Source organism: Carlito syrichta, unplaced genomic scaffold (assembly GCF_000164805.1).
Source record: "Carlito syrichta isolate Samal-C Ts95f unplaced genomic scaffold, Tarsius_syrichta-2.0.1 Scaffold303298, whole genome shotgun sequence".
In the NCBI taxonomy this organism is placed as follows: Eukaryota; Metazoa; Chordata; class Mammalia; order Primates; family Tarsiidae; genus Carlito; species Carlito syrichta.
The window spans coordinates 301,978-322,826 of NW_007247394.1; the positions used below are offsets into that span (position 1 = coordinate 301,978).

The following is a 20,849-nucleotide window of genomic DNA, read 5'->3' on the forward strand; positions in this document are numbered from 1 at the left end:
ACAGCAATACTCCTTTGCTTTAGTATGAATCAAGAAAACACTTACTTTTCTTACTAATGGTTGCATTTTGAAGTTCAATAACACATGCTTCAATTTTCCTTCTGCTACACTAACTCCTGGACTTCTCTAAATTGGACTTCTGATCTTGCCTAAGAGCATCAAGCCCCTGATCCTGCAAGGCCCTTGCACTCCCAAGGAGCTATGTCACCTTCTCTCTCTCTATGGTCATGGCAGAGGAAAGAATGGGGTCACACTTTATAGGCAAACGTTGCCCCTCAGTTGGAGGTCGCTGTTGTCCAGTCTGGAAGCCCTTTCCAGCGCTTCAGAAGCCCATGGATCTTTATTTGTCAAAACAAATGGCAGGAGGTAATATGGTAGCTGGAAGAGAAAAGTTTCTGGAGCCAGGCAGGGCAGACTCAGAATGCCCTCTCTGCCATGCAAATACCTATTTGATCTTAGGTGAATTACTGGACTTCTCTGAATCTCAGTTTCCTAAATATGTGATATGGGAAGGATGATAATTACTTGACAGGGTTGTTATGAGGATTAAAGGATAAGATGAGATAATGTGTATAAAGCCCTGGGTATGTAACTGAAGGGTAGCTTGTGATGAATATTAATTGGATGAGTGGTTGAGAGGTAGTACAGCAAATACCACAACTTCTGGAGTCAGACCACCTGGGTTCTCATCCATCCTTGCTTACCACATAGCATCTTTATTACTACTATTTTTTATTTTAAGAATGTGAGGTACAATTCAGGATTAAATATACAAATGGTCATCGGGCAGGTAAAGTTTGGGCCTCAGTTTGGTCTCCACTTCACCTGGTTTGATTGTGTGCTCCCCCTTGTTGATGATGTCCCCTTATTGATGATGTGTACTCCTCTTATTGATGATGTGTGCTCCCCCTCCCACCCTTGGCAGTATTCCTTTTTTATAGTGTTATGATAATTGTTCAGGGTTCACTTACGAGTGAGAACATGTGGTACTTAGTTCTTTGTTTCTGTGATAGATCACTCAGTACGATAGACTCTAAATCCGTTCAAGTTGCTGCAAAGTTCATAATTTTGCTCTTCTTTATGACTGTGTAATACATCGTGTATACGTACCACATTTAAAAAATCCAGTCCACTTTTGATGGGCAGCACGGTTAGTTCTATGTTTTTGCTGCAATAAACATGCAAGTGCAGATATCTTTTTAATAGAATGATTTGAGTTCCTCCAGGTATATTCCCAGAAGGAGGACTGCTGGGTTATATAGAAGGTCAGTTTTTAGATCTTTTAGGAATCACCACACTGTTTTCCACAGAGGTTGTGCTAGTTTACACTCTCACCAACAGTGTTGAAGTGCTCCCCACATCTTTTCCCCACGTCTTCTCCAGCATCTGTTGCTTTTTGAGTTATTGATGATGGCCATCCTGACTGGAATTAGGTGGAATCTGGTTTTAATTTGCATTTATTTGATGATTAGTGAGGCTGAGCATTTTTTTCAATCACATAGCATCTTTATGACTCAGTGTCTTCATCTACAAAATAAGAATAATAGTAATAATAAAGTTTCCACTTTGTCAAGTTAGCATGTGAATTAAATAATTTAATGCATGCAAAGCTCTAAGTGTCAGGTATATAGCAACCAATAATTTCCAATTTATTATAAGTGTAGGTCTTGTATTTAGTGGTATACCTAGTGACTTTAAAAACATAAAGCAGATCATTTTTCAATATCCCTCTTCTGTACACAATCACATTATTTCCAGTAGTAATTACATAATAGTCAGTAATAATCAATGTTTTCTGATTTGTTCTTTGACTTTAAAACAAGCGATAACCAATTTTGAAAAAAATTGCAATTTAAAAGATATTTATTCAATTCAGCAAAATATTTCACGTATAAAGCAAACTTTGTTTTTATGAAAAAAATTATACTTATCTATTTGTACCCTTTCATTATTTTAAACACAAATAAAAACTCCCATTGGTCACAAAGAATGACAGAATTGAAGTAACTCAAATTTCTCATCTTTACATTTACTGTCATTGTTTATTTTAAATCTATCATATAAATGCAGGAATGTTTCCTATTATAGGGCTCAACTATGCTGAAAGCAAGTTCAAAGGATTCTAAACCTTTATAGAATTGCCCTCTGGAGATATACCCTTTTGCTGAGTTCTCATGGGATGAAGTCCCACTGCATAACAGAGGTCTCTGAATTACCTTGCATGTAGCAAGCAATATTTATTAAAGCACAGGGATAGAAATGTGCTAATTTCATGCTGCATATGTATGCTGTTAAAACTCAACAGATAATGCAAGAAATTATTTAAAATGAGCTAAGAAAATATTTTTTATAGAGAATATTTTTTTATAGAAAATATTTTTTATAATATTTTAAAAATATTATCACTGACACTGTTTAGAATTGTTGGTGCATGGTGATATGAAAAATAAAATCAGTTTTTAGTCAGTTTTATTGTTTTTTAAAATCTCTACAATGTGCTTCCTTACAGCTGCACTTGAGGTGGTCAGTCCCATTGGTCCTGTCCTTGGGACATCTCTGATTGTAGATCATGAATGTGGTCAGAGAATACTTTTCAGTGACATGCTATTATTGGGCAGTGTCTCTTACTGATCTCTGGGTCACTTTCGTTTCAGCTTTTTTTTTTTTTTTTAAATTGGATAAAGAGATCAGTAGGTTGTCCATGGATAAATAGAGACAAGTCCAAGTAAGTTCTAATGTTGGGGGTGGGAGGGGAAGGAAATGAGGATGCTGAAAAAAAAAAAGTCAGGGATGGCTAACCTAGGGAGATGGATACACTCATGTTTTTGTTCAACCAATATTAATCTCACATAACTTATACTCTTTTTTTTTTTTGCTTTTTGAGTTGGAGTCTCACTCTGTCACTTAGGCTAGAGTGCAGTGGCACACTCACAGCCACCCCAGTGTTGACCAGCTGGGCTCTGGTGATCCTTCCACCTCGGTCTTCCAAATAGCCGGAACTACAGGCACACGCTACCATGCCCGGCTAATTTTTGTTTTATCGTAGAGATGAGGTCTCCCCAAGTTGCCTGGGCTGGTCTTGAATCTGTGGGTTCAGGCAATCCACTCACCTCAGCCTCCCAAAGTACTGGGATTACAGGTTGAGTCACCAAGCCTGGCCATAACTTATATTCTTTTTTTTTTTTTTTTTTTAATTTTAAAGATGTGAGGTACAATTCAGGGTTAGGTATACAAACATTGATTATGCAGGTACCCTTGTTGATGAGGTGTGCCCCTCCTTCCCCTAGTGGTTTCCCTCAACTGCCAATCTCACTCCCCTCCCCCGACAGTTTCCCATTACTGCCAATCCCTTTCTTATAGTATTATGATAATTGTTCAAGGTCTGCTTATGAGTGAGAACATATGGTACTCTGTTCTCTGTTTCTGTGATAGATCACTATGATTGACTCTAAATCTATCCAAATTGCTGCAAGTCCATGTGTTTGTCCTTCTTTAAAGCTCCACAATATTCCATTGTGTATATGCACCACATTTTTTTAATCCAGTTCAGTTTCAATAGATAGCATGGTTGGTTCTATGTTTTTGCTATTAACTTATGTTCTTGGTGATAAAGCAATGAAACTACCAACCAGTGATACTAGTTTGGTAATTTTGTGATATCAGTCTCCCCTATGAGATTGTTCTCCATACGAGAAGAGATTGTGGTTTGTTCTGTCTTGTATTTTTCTTTTGTCTGGTACATAATAGTTGTCCAATAAATATTTATTGGCATAACAAAGAAGGGCAAGTACTTTGATTAGGGAAATACATGGTTCTAGAAAGGGCGCCTAACCTTATCTAAGAAGGTATAGAGGGCTTCACAGGGAAAGTGACATTTAGGATGAGCTTTGAATGATGTGTAAGAGTTAGTAAGGCAAAAAGGATGAGGGATGAGGAAAAGTGCTATGACAGAGGAAACAACATGTTCAGAGACCTTCAGGCAAAAGAGAGAGAATTATAATGTGGCTGGAAAACCTAGTATCACTGGTTGGTAGTTTAATTGCATTATCATTAAGAATATAAGTTAATAGCAAAAACATGGAACCAACCATGCTGTCTATCGAAACTGAACTGGATTAAAAAAATGTGGTGGAGGGGCAAGGATGAAGGGAGGGAAAGTAAAATAAGGAGAGGAGAAGGAGAGGAGAAGAAGAGAGGGGGAGAGTGAGAGGGAGAGCAAGAGGGAGAGGGAGGCAGAGAGGGAGAGGAAGAGGGAGAAGGAGAGAGAGAGAGACAGAAACTATGAAAGAATGAGGAAAGAGCTAGATCAAACTGCTTTGTGGAAATTTTGTTACAACGTTTGGGACATTATCCTTAGGAAATTGAGAACAAGTTTTAAGTATCATAGAGATTGTTGTGGGGTGGTGGGCGAGAAGTCAGTTTTCTTGTGGAAGGATCACTTGGGCTGCAGGGTGGAAAATTGATTAAAGAGAGACAAACTAAGTGATTTGGTAACTAGTTAAGAGGCTATTGGAGTAATCCAAACAAGAGACCATCGTAACCTAAAAAGCAGGGGTTCCCCAACCCCCAGGACACAGACTAGTACTGGTCTGTCATCTGTTAGGAAAGGGGTCACACAGCGAAGGTAAGTGGCAGGCACAGGAGCAATGTTTCATCTGTATTTACAGTTGCTTCTCATTACTCACACTACCATCTGAGCTCCGCTACTGTCAGATCAGTGGTGGCATTAGATTCTCATAGTAGAGTGAACATTATTGTGAGTTGCATATGCAAGGGATCTAGGTTGTGCACTTCTTATGAGAATCTAATGCCTGATGATCTGAGGTGGAGCTGAGGCAGTGATGCTAGCATTGTTTCCCATCACCCTCAGATGGGACAATCTAGTTGCAGGAAAACAAGTTCAGGGCTCCCAGTGATTCTGCATTATGGTGAGTTGTATAATTATTTCATTATATATTACAATCTAATAATAATAGAAATAAAGTGCACAATAAATGATTACATTTGAATTATCCTGAAACCACTTCCCCTCATCCATGGAAAATTGTCTTCCATAAAACCAGTCCCTGATGCCAAAAAGGTTGGGGACCACTGCTATAAAGTGTCATGACAGTGGTCTCATGATGACAATATGAAATAGAATTGATGTGTAAGGAGAGATCAGGAACAATCAAGCATGACTCTCTGGTTTCCTGCTTGGGCTGTTGATAGACCGTGGTGCCATTGACTGATGTTGAGCAACACAGGAGGAGGAGCAGGCTAAGGGATGCAGATTGGGATAGGGGGATGGGAACAATGAGTTCATTTATGGTGAGTTTGAGATATCTGTGAGATATTCAGATGAAGGCATTTAGAAGGGTTAGGTGTGTACATCTGAAGGTAAAGACAGTCAGTGATCTGGGCTGGAGAGTCAGATCTGGGAGTTATCCACACAGCTACATTGAACAGTACCAGATGGAACTGACCAGGGAGAATATATAGATCAAAAAGGGAAGAGGATTAAGACAGAACTCTACAGAACAAAGCCTCATTGGGATGAGTTATTTCACTAGGAGAAGTGAAAAGGCAAATTTATTCTTGCTTTTTTCTAAGGGTAGTCATCCCTGTAATGGAGGAGCATTTGGGATTCTTTTGTAAGTGACATTTCAGTCACTACACTGTTTAGATAGATGCAAAAAAAAAATCTCTTCTTGAAGGTTTGCTGTAGTTATTAAATTAAACATAAGGTAAGCACTGCCTGGAACAGATACTGCATGATTACTTCTGTCCTATAAAAGGTTGCTCCTCCCAAAGAACTTGTGGTGAGGAATGAGGTGGTATTTGGGCCATTAAGCTTCCCAGGAGAGAATCTTCATAGACTCAACCCCCTTTGATATGCAACATTACTAAAACCAATCTGATACACTGAGATAATGCAACATGAGATCTGTAGGTGTAACTCATCATGAGGCAAGATTACCTATGATCTTGGTGCTTTGCTCACATATATGTATATTACACAATTCAACTGCAAGATATGTGTATGATTATGCAGGACTGATGGTCGAGTGACACTGTTACCATGTGGCAAGGAGACATCTGAATTTCCCAAACTTCCAAATAAGTCCACAGTTTTCATAGACAACTAAATAGAAGCCTTTAGAGGACAATATTGAGCTTCCTTTTAATATAAACAGGTGAATGTTTAAACGATTATTGGCAAAAAAAGCAGATGACTGTATTTCAAACAGGCAAAAAAGTCATCAAACATGAAAATCTTCATGAAGCCCTTCTTCGACATCGCTGCCCCATATTCTTTATTGTCTACCAATCTAGTTTTCTCTACTCTGAAATGGAAATCTGGTGACATGCAAAATGTCAGTGGACATTGTAAGAACAGTTAAATATAGCTGGAAATATATGGCAAGCTCTTCTTGCCCTTAAATGATTCCACTGGATTTCTCCCTCCTTATATGTGATCTTTGAAAATTCTGTAAGTATCATCAGACTATGTGGTCCTTGGAAAAACCTAGAGTTATAAAATGCTGGTTTTTAATGAGATGTCCCAGAGATGTGAGCTGTGCAGTTTCAATTCATGCTCCTTCTCCTTTTTATAAACTTCTTTAATTAATTGAGAAGAACTTTCTATTCTGACTTTTCACAAATTCCTCCATGTAATAAAACACAGGCATATGATTTTAATTGCATTATGGGACCATGTGATGATAAAAGGATGCTCAATTAGGAACAAATTGGAAGCAATATTGATTCTTCTTTGTTAATAAATTCAGGGATCATTATTGATAGAAATTTTTTTAAGTTACAAAATTTTTTCTTGATTTAGGGAAAATAATTAGGAGTAATGCAACAGTCAAACTCAGCAAATGTCCTTCTTTCCTTTGGGTGTTTGTCATTTGAACATTCTCATTTATTTCTATTAAAAAATTTAAAAGGGTTTTTAATTGCTTTTTGTCAGTAGTTATTATATTCAAGACTTCTATTAGTTCTTAAATGTTTCATTTTATTTCCTCAATTTTTCTCATTAAAGAGACTGACTTAGAAAAATGAATTCAATTCACTAGCCAAAAAATGCCCATCCACTGTAGATTCTATATATAAAGTGAGTGTTGGTTCTTGTATAACTCTTGAGATTCCAATGATAATCTTAACAAATTAAGGTTGAGTAAACAAAATATCTTTAATTGTGATTTCTTAGAGAAGATTGAAGACCCTAAAGAACAATTAAAAAAAAAAAACATATTGAAGTGATATAATTAAGGCAATCACTTAGGATTAACTTCATTTATTTAAATATTTAGGCCCTGCATTTGTTGACAAGCACTTGAAGCAACTTAACTGAATATGAGAAATAAAATAAAATAGAAAAAAATCAAGGCCTTGGGAAATATAGATATAACAGAAAATAAGAACTGGGGGAAAGTCAATAGAAAGAAACCTTTTTAAGATAATATGGCTAACAAAAGTAGGCTGGATCAAGGTATCCATTTTCTCTGTTCATCAATTTTCCTAAATTCTTTTATATGAGGGTCTGGCAGATCATAAAAATAAGACACATGAGAAAAACAAAACAAAATAAAATAGGAAAATATACACCAAAATCAAGAGGAAAAAATAGCCAGTAGAAATAGACCCACAGATGACCCAACTATCAGCATTAGCAAACAAGTATTTTAAAATAATGATTACAGGTATGTTAAAGAAAAGTGAGAAAGATGTAGATAAATGGATGGAAAGAGAGAATTTCAATTCAGAAATAAAATATCTAAAAAGGAAGCAAATGAATACTCTAAACTAAATACAGTCATCCCTCCATACATGTGGAGGATTGGCTCTAGAACCCCTGCATGTATAAAATCTCAATGGAAACTGAGTATAGAAAAAGCTGACTCTCCATAAATATGAGTTGCATCCTTCAAATACTGTACTTATAATCTGCATTTGGTTTAAAAAAAAATCCATGTATAAGTGAAACTGTGTTGTTCAAATTTGTGTTGTTCAAAGGTCAACTGAAATACAATACCTAAAATTAGGAATTTAATAGATGGACTTAGTAGCCCACTGGAAACAGCAGAAAAAATAATTAGTAAACTTGAAGACAGATGAAAGGAAGTCATCTAAACTGAAACACACACAAAGAGAAAAAGACAAAGCAGGAACAGAGAGTGATAGACACATAGATCATTGTCAATAGTCTAACATGCAATCGGACATTCAGAAGGAAAGTACAGAGAAAATGAGACAGAAATAATAATGAAGATATCTTTATTGACTAGGAATTCTCCAAAATGTATGCAAGATATCAACCCACATATTCAAGAAACTCAGCAAACCATAAGCAAGATAATTACAAAGAAAATAACACTTTGACACATATTATAGTCAATTTGCTGAAACCAAAGATCTAGATTTAAAAAAATCTTACAAGGAGACATAGTAAGTAAAAGAACACATCACTTTCACAGACAACATTAAGATTATAACGGACTTCTTAGCAGAAGCTATGGAAATCACAAGATAATACAATAACATTTTTAATATATGGAAAGAAAAAAAAATCTGCCAAACTATCATTCTACACCTAGAAATTAAAAAAAAAAAAGAAGGAAAAATTTCTCTCCAAAAGATAATATTATGAAAGTGGAAGATAAGCCACAACTGAAAGAAAATAATTATAGTATATCTGGACAAAAGAGTTGGATCTAGAATATATAAAGAACTCTTAAAGTTCAATAATAAGAAGGTAAACAATCCAATAAAAAATGGGCAACATGCTTCAACAAACACTTTACAAAGGAATACATACAAATGACTAATAGACATGGGAGAAGTCACTCAACTTTGTTAGGAAAATGCATAGCTAAATCACTAATAGCTGACTAGAATGGCAAAGGTTAAAAAGACTAACACTACCAAGGGTTGAAAAGGCTGCTGTACAACTGCAACTCTCAGACATTGCTTGTGGACACGTAAGATGACCTGACTCTGAAGACCACTTTGGCACTCTCTCATATATTAAACATACAATTACTTATTATAAGACCCAGGAATTCCACTATTAGGCACTTACCCCAAAGAAAACATATGTCTTTAGAGATGTCACAGTCGTTCATAACAGCTTTTTTCATAATAACCCAATCCAAATGTTCTTCAAGAGGTAAAAGGATAAACAAATTCTTCAGGACTGAAGCAAAATATTTACAGTTGAAAGGATGAACTGTAAGAAGAAACAAAGAACACTCAAAAGGGTACACATGTGAGTATATATAAAAGATTATTGACTATTTAAAGCAACAATAATAGCAATCTTATGGCATTAATAGCATATGAAGTAAAATAAAACCATAATAACATAAAGTATAGGAATGGTAATAAATCAATTACGAGATTATAATTTTAAGATTAAAAAATTGACACAACTTCCTGGAAGTCAAAATAAAAAGTGAAATATTGCTATTTCCAAAATAATTTTGTCCATTAAAAAATTCATTCTTATTCCTTAGAAGACATACAACTTTCTTGTGAGGGCTAAAATAAAATTTTAATTTGCCATTTATAGTGGGGGCACTGAATATAGTGGTTGCTATATTAAAAAACCTCCCATAATAAATGAAGTAGTAAGTTTATTTAGCAATTTCTTTTATTTTTATTTTTTATTTAAAAGATGTGGGGTACAATTCAGGGTTAGGTATTAAATGTTGATTATGCAGTTACCCTTGTTGATAAGGTGTGCCCCTCTCTCCTCTTGCAGTTTCCCTTAACTGCCATCTCACCTCCCCCTCCCCTGGCAGTTTCCCACTATAGCCAATCCCTTTCTACAGTATTATGATAATTGTTCAACGTCCACTTATGAGTGAGACCATATGGTACTCTGTTCTTTGTTTCTGTGATAGATCACTGAGTATGATCGACTCTAAATCCATCCAAGATGCTGCAAAGTCCATATGTTTGTCCTTCCTTATGGCTGCATAATATTCCATTGTGTACATGTACCACATTTAAAAAATTCAGTCTAGCTTCGGTGGGTGGCATGGTTGGTTCCATGTTTCTGCTATTGTGAATAGAACTGCAACAAACATACGTGTGCAGGTATCTTTTTTGCAGAATGATTTGAGTTCCTTAGCAATTTCTTCAAGCATCTCACAGTATAAGTCAAGAGTGTAATGTCAGTGCACAACTAGGTGAAGACTACTTTATTGGTGGGCAGTAAAATCTAACTTATCACTCAGTCTGAAGTTGTTATTTGACCTTTCAGAAGACTATTTCTCCTAACCCTTAAGCTCACATTAATATCTTGAAATGATATTAACAAACATACTTGGAATGGACATAAGCCCTGCCATTTTAATAATTACCTTAAATACAGATGATCTAAATATACCAATTAAAAGACAAAGATGGACGGAATGAATTTTTAAAGTATCATCCAAATGCTGTCAATGAGAAATTCATTTCAAATGCTTAATACTAGTAAAATTTTGAAACACCAAAAAAGTCTGAAAAACTTATACTTTCCTCAAGTCAATAAAAATCAGTCCAATGCATTTGTAAAGGAATCTGGCACATTGTTAATTAAAATCTAAAATCCCAAACAAAAACAAATAGGCACTGACTAGTATTAAAATTACTGTTTCTCAGCAACTTACAGATACAGTGTGTTCACAAAGTTAGTATTTTAGATCAAATTATGGTCTTTTTTCTACTTATATGGCTTAAAAACTTTAGTATATTCAATCATTTCAGCTCTGTAATTGGTACAGTTCAGTTACTGAGACAGAGGTTTGAAAATGTTGTTTTGAACAGAAAACTCACTCCTTTATTGCTGTAGGAACATTGGAACACTGCTATCATTGAAACAAGACTTCACGTTTCCTGAACCAGGCTGCGGGGCCACACCGCCTTCCTCCGCATGTGGCATGATCATTGCTGCCTCCACGCTCGCCCCGGGATTGTGTCTGCAGCTGTGGCTCCCGGCTAGTTCGCCTTATTGAGTGTCTCTGACAAAACCGGCCTTGTGGAATTTGCAAGAAGCCTAACTTCTCTCGGTTTGGGCCTGATCGCTTCCAGAGGGACAGCAAAAGCTCTCAGGGTTGCTGGTCTGGGAGTCAGAGATGTCTCTGAGCTGACTGGATTTCCTGAAATGTTGGGGGGACATGTGAAAACTTTGCATCCTGCAGTCCATGCTGGAATCCTGGCTCGTAATATCCCAGAAGACCATACCGACATGGCCAGACTCAATTTCAATATCATCAGAGTCATCACCTGTAATCTGTATCCCTTCGTGAAGACAGTGGCTTCTCCAGATATACTGTTGAACAGGCTGTTGAGCAAACTGATTTACATGGAGTAACCTTACTGAGAGCAGCAGCCAAAAACCACAATCGAGTGACAGTGGTGTGTGAATTAGAGGACTATGCCGCAGTGTCCACAGAGATGCAGAGCCCCAGAGTAAAGACACCTCCTTGGAAACTAGAGGCCAGCTAGTCTTGAAGGCATTTAGTCACACAGTAGAGTATGATGAAGCGATTTCAGATTACTTCAGGAAGCAGCACAGTAAAGGAATATGTCAAATGCCTCTGAAGTATGGAATGAACCCCCATCAAACCACTGCCCAGCCATACACCCTGAAGCTCAGGCTTCCCATCACAGTTCTGAATGGAGCCCTTGAATTTATAAACTTGTGTGATGCTTTGAATGCCTGGTGAAGGAACTCAAAGAGGCACTAGGTGTCCCAGCTGCTGCCTCTTTCAAACATGTCAGCCCAGCAGGTGCTGCTATAGGAATTCCACTCAGTGAAGATGAGGCCAAAGTCTGTATGGTCTACGATCTCTATAAAACCTTTACACCCATATCAACTGCATATGCAAGAGCAAGAGGGGCTGATAGAATGTCTCCATTTGGTGATTTTTTTTTTTTGAGTTGGAGTCTCACTCTGTCACCCAGACTGGAGTGCAGTGGCCGCTCCCGGCCACCGCAGCCTCGACCTGCTGGGCTCCGGTGATTCTTATGCCTCAGCCAGCTGGAACTACATGCCCGTGCTACCATGCCCAGCTAATTTTTTTGATTTATTGTAGAGATGAGGTCTTGCCAAGTTGCCCAGGCGGGTCTCGAATCTGCGGGCTCAGGCAATTCACTCACCTAGGCCTCCCAAGGCGCAGGATTACAGGCTGAGCCACCGAGCCCGGCCCGACTTTGTTGTCTTATCTGATGTTTGTGATGTCTCAACTGCGAAGATTATCTCCAGAGAAGTATCTGATGGTATTATTGCCCCAGGATATGAAGAAGAAGCCTTGAAAATACTTTCTAAATAGAAAAATGGGAACTACTGTGTTCTTCAGATGAACCAGTCTTACAAACCCGAAGAAAATGAAGTTTGAACTCTCTTTAGTCTTTGTTTAAACCAGAAGAGGAATAGTGGTGTCAACAGTTCATTATTTAGCAATGCTGTTACCAAGAATAAAGATTTGCCAGAGTCTGCACTCTGAGACCTCATCATAGCCACCACTGCCATCAAGTATACTCAGTCTAACTCCGTATGCTATGCCAAGATTGGGCAGGTTATCGGCATTGGAGCAGGCCAGCAGTCTCGGATATACTGCACACACCTTGCAGGGGATAAGGCAAATTTTTGGTGGCTTAGACACCATCCACGTGTGCTTTCAATGAAGTTTAAAGCAGGCGTGAAGAGAGCAGAAATCTCCAATGCCATCGATCAATATGTGACTGGAACCATCAGTGAGGATGAAGACTTGATAAAGTGGAAGGCATTGTTTGAGGAAGTCCTCGAATTATTAACTGAAGCTGAGAAGAAGGAATGGGTTGGCAAACTAAGTGAAGGTTCCATCAGCTCTGATGGATTCTTTCCTTTCAGGAATAATGTAGACAGAACTAAGAGGAGTGGCATGGCATACATTGTGGCTCCTTCCGGGTTTGCTGCTGACAAAGTTGTGATTGAGGCCTGAGAGGAACTGGCGATCATTCTCGCCCATACACACCTGCTACTCTTCCACCATTGATTGTATCACACCTTATTCTGCTTATGTGCAGGTGAATAGTCATGTGGGATTTTAGAAATCACTTTTTAAAAAAATAAAACATTATCTCTTAAAAAAAAGAAACAAGACTTCAATAATCTAGAGAAAGGAAAATTATGGTTTTTAACTAAGAGATAAACTAAAATTAACTAGAGCTCAGATCTGCTGGTATATAATGAAATACTTTGATCATTTTATCGCTACTCTACTACAAAAAAAATTTAAATATTATATCTCCTCTCTCTCTTCCAGGAATTTTTGCAACACTTGAATAAAGCCAAGGAGTCAACATTCTATTACTTAGTAAAACAAACAGAAATAACTTTTTGATAAATTTTAAGAAGTTTGCATAATCCTAAGACCAGGTTAAAGTGCACAAACAAACAAAAAAAATCAGTCTCAAATTGGAATATAAACATATAATTCTGAATAATATATTCGCAAATATAACATTTGGAGCTCAAATCAGGGAAAAGAAAATCTCTTAGCATGAATTGCTGTATGTGAGTATCTCTACTAATTTATAGCTTAACACAGCTTGATGAAAAGTTTCCTAAAAGTTGGAGTTACCAAAATATTTTATTCCATTGTGTAAGAGAAATAGTGTGAATAGTTAGATATTCTGAATAATGAAATATAATCCGTCTGCTAAATGCTTTTCTGTTTTTTTTTATTGCTGCAGTAAATTATGGGCAACTTTATGATGAGATTCTTGATTTATTTTTTTAAAAAGATATTAGCAATAAAGTTAATATTATTTATTAATTCTAACAGATTTCTTCCATAAACAGTCCATAAATATTAATATATTTGATGGATGGTAAAGATCTGATGGAAATGAAAAACATTATGTGTGATGTATGGTGACGATTTGACAAAATCCTCTTTTTATGTTGTTTATTCTTTATTGTTTTTGAGAGCAAAAAGTACAATTAGTTAATAGCTCATCTCAACAGAAGAAAAAGATATAGTATCAATGTAGTAAACTTTAGATTTTTCCACTAGAAGTAACTATATCATTATTTCTAGAAGTTTCTGGTTTATTTTTTGAGTTTTTTTCTAAATCCAAATTTACTAAATTTTTTTCTTTAATTTGCTGCTAGAAATTTTCAGTAGAATCAAAATTTCTACTATTAAACAAGAGTTATAACCAGTGTCACACAGCTTGTTGTTAGGTATTTGAAAATGAGAGCACGGGCTACACAGCTCAAGAGCCTTTAACAACTTGAGCGCAAGAGTTCGAGACCAACATAGTGAGATCTTGTCTCTACAAAAAATTAAGAAATTACTTGGGTATGGTGGCGCATATCTACAGTCCCAGCTACTTGGCGGACTGAGGAGGGTGGATCACTTGAGCTCAGGAGATCAAGGCTGCTGTGAGCACTGTGAGTGTTTCACTGCATTCCAGTCTGGGCTACAGAGTAAGATCCTGACTCACTGTCCTCCAAAAAGAAACAAAAAAAATGAGATAGACCTAAGATTTCCATCTTTAAAGAAGACTTCCATAGCATACAATTATTAACTGAATGTTCATTGTGGTAGTAGGCAGAGGGAGAGAAAGAGAGAAGAAGGGACAGAGGGAAGGAGGGAGGGAGACAGAAAGAGAGGGAGGGAGGGAGGGGGGTGGAGAGAAAGAGAGAGAGAGAGAAACAGAGAGAGAAAAACAGAAACTGAGAGAGGCTGAAAAAGTAGAAAACATGATCTCGTCCCACATGGAGAATAATAGAGTGAAATAATGGATGTAGAAACCCAGGTGGCAGGTAATGTTAGTTTAAAATTTTTTTTTAGTAGCTAATCTTATTTTTACATATAGTCTAGAAATTTTAAAATTTGAAAGTCTACTAACAAGTTAAACTTCGGTGGTGACTTCCTCTTTAAAGGAGTCCTCCCCTAATTTCAACATGCATATGGAAAAGGTACATGACAGGAAGCCCATCTGTGTGTTCCCCGTGAATGAAAAATATGTGGATCTTGAGAATGTATATAATTATTTCTTGACGTCATCTGTACACCTAGCACTGTGCCAAGAGCCTATACCCCAAACCTGTGTGGTAGGTGCTATTACTGTCTCCATTCTCTTAAAATTTTTTTTCTTTTTCTTTTTATATTTAATATTAATTTTTTTATTTTTTTGATTGGAGTCTCACTCTGTGCAGTGGCATTCTGATGACCACTGCAGCCTTGGCCTGCTGGGCTCAAGTGATCTTTCCAGCTCAGCCTTCCAAGTAGCTGGAGCGAAAGGCATGCGCCACCATGCCGAGCTGTTTTTGATTTATTGTAGAGACAAGGTCTCACAAAGTTGCCCAGACTGGTCTCGAACCCTTGGGTTCAGGCAATCCTTTCACCTCCACCTCCCAAAGTTCTGGGATTATAGGTGTGAGCCACCACACCTGGCACTCCATTTTCAATATATGAGGGAATATAAGCTTAGAACCAGAACATTTATGAAATTAAAATGTACACTGAGAAAGTGATTTTCTCTTAATTTTTTTTCATTCCTTGTGATTCCAATAAGGAGAAAGTCTCAATTAGGTACTGGTATGTTTTTAGCATCTCTGCAACATTTGCTAATCAATTTATCTTAAGCTCTTTCTCTTTCTCTCAACAAATATAGAGCAAGCCTCAAGATCAGAGTCCTGGGAAAGCAATAGTTTGCAGATAGATTGTAACATGTTGTGCATTTATTCAATTTTAAATGTTTATTTTCAATTTATGGCCAATAATATTGGTACTCCATATTTAGTAGTACTCTAAGTTGCCTTTTGAAATTAATTTAGGTAAAAAAATACAGTGAGTCATTAAAAAATATAAAGTAAAGAACAGCAACATTTATAAAAATAAGGAAAATACTATAGTTTGGGAAATAGTATAGAATACTCTGCTATTTTAGTCATATTGACAAAACTGCATATTTTGAAATCTACTTACATCTGAGGCACACTTTTTTTGGAGATTTTTAAAATAAAGTCCATAGCACTGGGATTTGCAATACTTGTAATGATTGATGATTTTGAAACTTAATGTGTCTGAATCTATAGACCCAAGATGACCAAACCAACATGAATACGGAAGCATTTGTGATTTTTATTTTTGAAAGAAAGAAAAATGGGACAGAAAGGAACGATTATTAAAACCGTAGACATCCTTAAGTTAGGCAAGACAGTTCTGAGCTTCAAATTTTTGCTTTTCTTATGTAACTCTTGACATCACATGTCAAATATTCTCCCCAATTTTTTAGCAATCATACAAAGTTAAGTGTTATTAACCCAGTATTGGATGAAGGACATGTCTCAGAGAAGTTAAGAAACTTGTCCCCAACCATGTAGTTTGTAAGTGGCAGGGCTGGAATTTAATTCTAAACATCACTGACCATATATGGCTTTGACTTTGTCACAATTCTCTGTTCCTTTTTTCCTTCCTCTTTTAATATCTAGGGAAATTAAAGAAAGAAAAAATATCTAGTCTTATATTCACCATCTCTGGTGCTTTTTATTTCGTCTTGTATATCCAAGCTTTTACGAGGATCATGCCCATTCAGTCTGAAGAATATTCTTTAGTATTTCCTGTAGTGCAAGTTTGTTGCTGACAAACTCTCTCAGCTTCTATTTATATGACAGTGTCTTTATTTCATCCTAATTTTTAAAGGGTATGTTTTGTTGCATATAAAATTCTGGTTTGACAGTGTTTTTCTTTCAGCATTTTGAAGATGTTATACTATTGTTTTCTGGCTACATTGTTTTTTCATAAGAAGTTGGCTAACATTATTATTCTTTCAATGTAATGTGTCATTTTCTTTTAGCTGATGCAGGGAATTCATTTTCAAAAACGTTTTATTTTCAGGAGTTTGAGTATGATTTGCCTAGTTGTGCTTTCTCTATTTATCCTGCACAGAGTCTGTTGAGCTTCTTAGATTTGTTTTTCATGAAATTTGGGGAAATTTACACCCTTCTTTTAAAAATATTTTTCTGTCTCATTCTCAATATCTCCTCTTTTTCTGGTACCCAATCATCATATGTCACACCACAGTTTGCTATTGCTCCATAGGTGACTGAGGTGCTATTAATTTTTAAAATATGGTATCTTCTTATTGAATTATTGCATTTGCTATTATTTAAAGGTCAGTGATCATTTATTCTATTTTCTCTATTGTCCAGCCCATCTGGTAAATTTTTTATTTCAGATATTACAGTTTTTAGTTATAGAATTTTCATTTAGCCTTATAGTGTCTATCCCCTCTATTTATTTAGTAAGACTATATTTTTATTTGAGTCTTTGGACATCTTTATATTGGACATCTTTATATATTTATGAGTCCAAAGTAGCTGATTTAAAGTCCTTGTCTGCTATTCTAACATCTGAGCCATCTCAGTGTGTGTTTCTATTGATGACTTTCTTTTTAATTATGGTTCACACTTTCTTGTTTCTTCACATGTCTAATATATTTTTAAATTATATACTGGACAAGGTAAATAATATATTTAGGGAGTTTGAATATGTTGTCATCCTTTAAAGACTGTTGAGTTGTACGATGACCACTTGTATACCTAATCCTGAATTGTACCTCACATCTTTAAAATAAAAGAAAAAATTAAAAAAGAAAACCATTGAGTTTTATCCTGGAAATTAACTTACTGTGTGATCTGGTGTATCTCCATTTCACTCTCAATGCTGTAGTAATTATTCTCTGGTAGGTTTGTGAAGTCATGCCTTGTTCGGTGTACTCGCCCAGAATTTGTCCAAGCATACAGAGTTTCTCCATACAAACTTCTGGCTCCCCTCTCTTTGTGAAGGAACTTCCTCTCCAGAACTCTGTCCTGCAAGTGCTGGCTGCTTCATCAGTTTCAAATTCTAGTTTCTGTCTCTTTGTCTTAGTGAGATCATCACGTTTCACCTGAGCTTCCCCTCCTGTCTCATGATTAGAAAACTGTGCATACAGAAAGCACAGTAACCATGGGACTCACCTCGTATATATCCCTTCTTTGTATGCTGCATATTGCCCAATGTTTAGACATAGTTGTCTTACATATTTTATTCAGTTTTACAGCAATATTTGGTGAGAGGATAAGCCCCATACCAATTACTCCATTCTTAATAAAAACAGAAATCTCTTTCCGTTTTTCTTCTCCTTCTTTGTCTCTGTTATTTCTCTCTTGGCCCTCTTGAGTTTCCCTCTTATTCAAAAAGAATGATGTTGCCTGATTTTCTATATATCATCTTTTCTACTTTCTAAGATATTGCATGGTTCCATTTCCACCTTCCAGTGCCTCTGTTGGTGGCATCTCCACTGCTCTGATTTATTTAACATTGATCAAATCAAAGCATATTGGGTTTTTAGGGGAGCCAGACACTGTGCTGAATGGTGGAGACACTGAGATAAATCACAACATCTGCTTTCAAAGTGTTCATGGTCTAGTGAAAGTGAGGCACAGAAAAAACTAAAACAGGGTGACGTAATTGTGATCACAGAAGCAAATAAAAAATGTTATAGAAGAAAACTAACCATGATAGAAACGAACCAGAGACCTCTTCATAGACAAGGAAGTGTTGGAAAATAGTCATGCAGGAGTGGTGGGAGATAAACAAGAGATAGGAAAGATACCCCAAGCAGAGAACATCATGTGCAAAAGTACAGCGACATAACAAAGCATATTGTGGCAGAGCAGCCATAGTTAGTCACTGGGTTTTATGTCTTGTATGGAAGATGGCGGGTTATTAGATTGGAAAGACAAACTTAGCCTCATTTTGAAAGACCTTTACACATAGCTCTTAGTTCAATCATGTAAACGTGAAGACTTTTTTCCTTCTGCTCTAATGGTATGTTTCAGATTAACCATAATTGCTTTCTCTATCCCATTTTGGAGTTTTGTTTTTTTTTTAAAGTCTGCTAGCATTGCTTCAGTATTAAAATTTGTCAGTTGAGCCGGGCTTGGTGGCTCAGCCTGTAATCCCACGCCTTTGGGAGGCTGAGGTGAGTGAATTGCCTGAGCCCGCGGGTTCAAGACCCGCCTGGGCAGAAGACCTCATCTCTACAATAAATCAAAAAATCAGCCGAGCGTGGTAGCGCGTGCCTGTAATTCCGGCTACTCGGAAGGCTGAGGTGGAAGGATCGCCGGAGCCCAGTGGGTCAAGGCTGCGGTGCCTGGGAGCGGCCACTGCATTCCAGTCTGGGTGACAGAGTGAGACTTCAACTCAAAAAAAAAAAAAAATTTGTCAGTCGTAAATTAGATACATGGAAAAAATATATTTTGACCCACATCTCACATCATACAAAAAATTAATTCCATGTAGATTGCAGACTTAAGTATGAAAGGCAACATTATAAAACTTTAGAAGAAAACGGAGTATCTGTGATCTAGATAAAGATTTCTTAAACAGAACATAAAAATTACTAGACATAAAAGAAAAGCAATTGGTAAATCAGAGTATATTAAAAGTGATAATGTTCATCCATCAAAGACACAATAAAGTGAAAAAGCAGCCCCCTAAACATGTATATCCACAAGATTCATATAAATATACACTTAAGACTCCTACAAGTCAATATGGAAGAGAAAAAGAATCTAATAGAAAAATAAGCAAAACACTTGAACAGATAATTCATGAAAGAGGGTATGAGCATATGAAAAACATTGCATTTTACTAGTCTTCCAGGAATAACAATGTAACAACACATATACACCAGTTAGATGGCAAAAATGGAAAAGACAAAAAATGCCAAGAGTTTATAAAGCCATAGATCAACTGGAGCATTGCTAGTTAGAGTGTAAATGAATACAACCACTTTAGAAAACAATTGTGCAATATCTACTAACGCTGGACTTACATATGTCCCATGAGGAGCTCCAGTGGTGCAATGGGTTAGTGTGCTGTACTTCTATGACACGTGTCCCATGACACAGATGTTCCACTCCCAGATATATAGTCAAGAGAAATTTATACATGTGACTCATACTGAGGACATGCACTAAATTGTTTATTGGAGCACTATTTGTAACAGTCAAAAGGTGGAGACTTCTCAAATGCTTATCCCCAGTAGCATAGATAAATAGTGGTATAGTCATACAATGAGATACTGTGTATTGAGTATGAATAATCTACAATCACATGCAATATGAATGAATCTCAGAATCATAAGGATGAAAAGAAGGCATCACACAAAAGTACATACTGTTGAATCCATAGCACAAAACAGGCAAAATAAATCCATAATGCTGGATGCAGAGATAGTGGTTACCTTTGGAGGAGTGACTAAAAAAAAAAAAAAAAAACCTGGGAGGATGGTGCATTCTGAGGCATTGATTTTGGTCTAATTTTTAAAATCTGGGTGCTGGTTAGACAGATGTGTTCAGTTTGTAGTAAGTTATTGAGCTGTATACCTATGATTTGGGTGTATATATATGTGTGTGTGTATATATCATCTATCTTTCTATCTATCTATCTAAATTTATCTATATATCACACTTTAAAAAAAATTGGCTAGTGGCAGAGCTAGCAAAGATCAGTCCCTTTATTACTGCTGATTGAATTGAGCTGAATGAGAATTTTACGGTTATGATTGCTCTTCTGTCTTGAGTGAATGATCCAGTTTATATTTTCTATAGTCCCTGTAAGTACCATTTTAAGGACCAAAGTGGTTTGCAGTGGGTTTGGCATCTGTCCCAGCATCTTTCTTCAAGTGGAAGGTGTATCTGAATTGCCAGCAAACACACCTCAGAAACAAGATCGTTCTTTGGCTAGGGCCAACGAGCTTCAGAGCTGCTCACCTCTGCACGGAGCTTAGAGAGCTGTCATATGGAGGAGAACTGGCTTGCATCTCCC

The 20,849-nt window shown here is 36.7% G+C and overlaps 1 pseudogene; it reads left to right on the forward strand.

Annotated features, from left to right (window-relative positions):
- LOC103260692 overlaps positions 1-13,013 on the forward strand; it is a 61,627-nt pseudogene extending 48,614 nt beyond the window's left edge.
- The last annotated feature ends 7,836 nt before the right edge of the window (positions 13,014-20,849 follow it).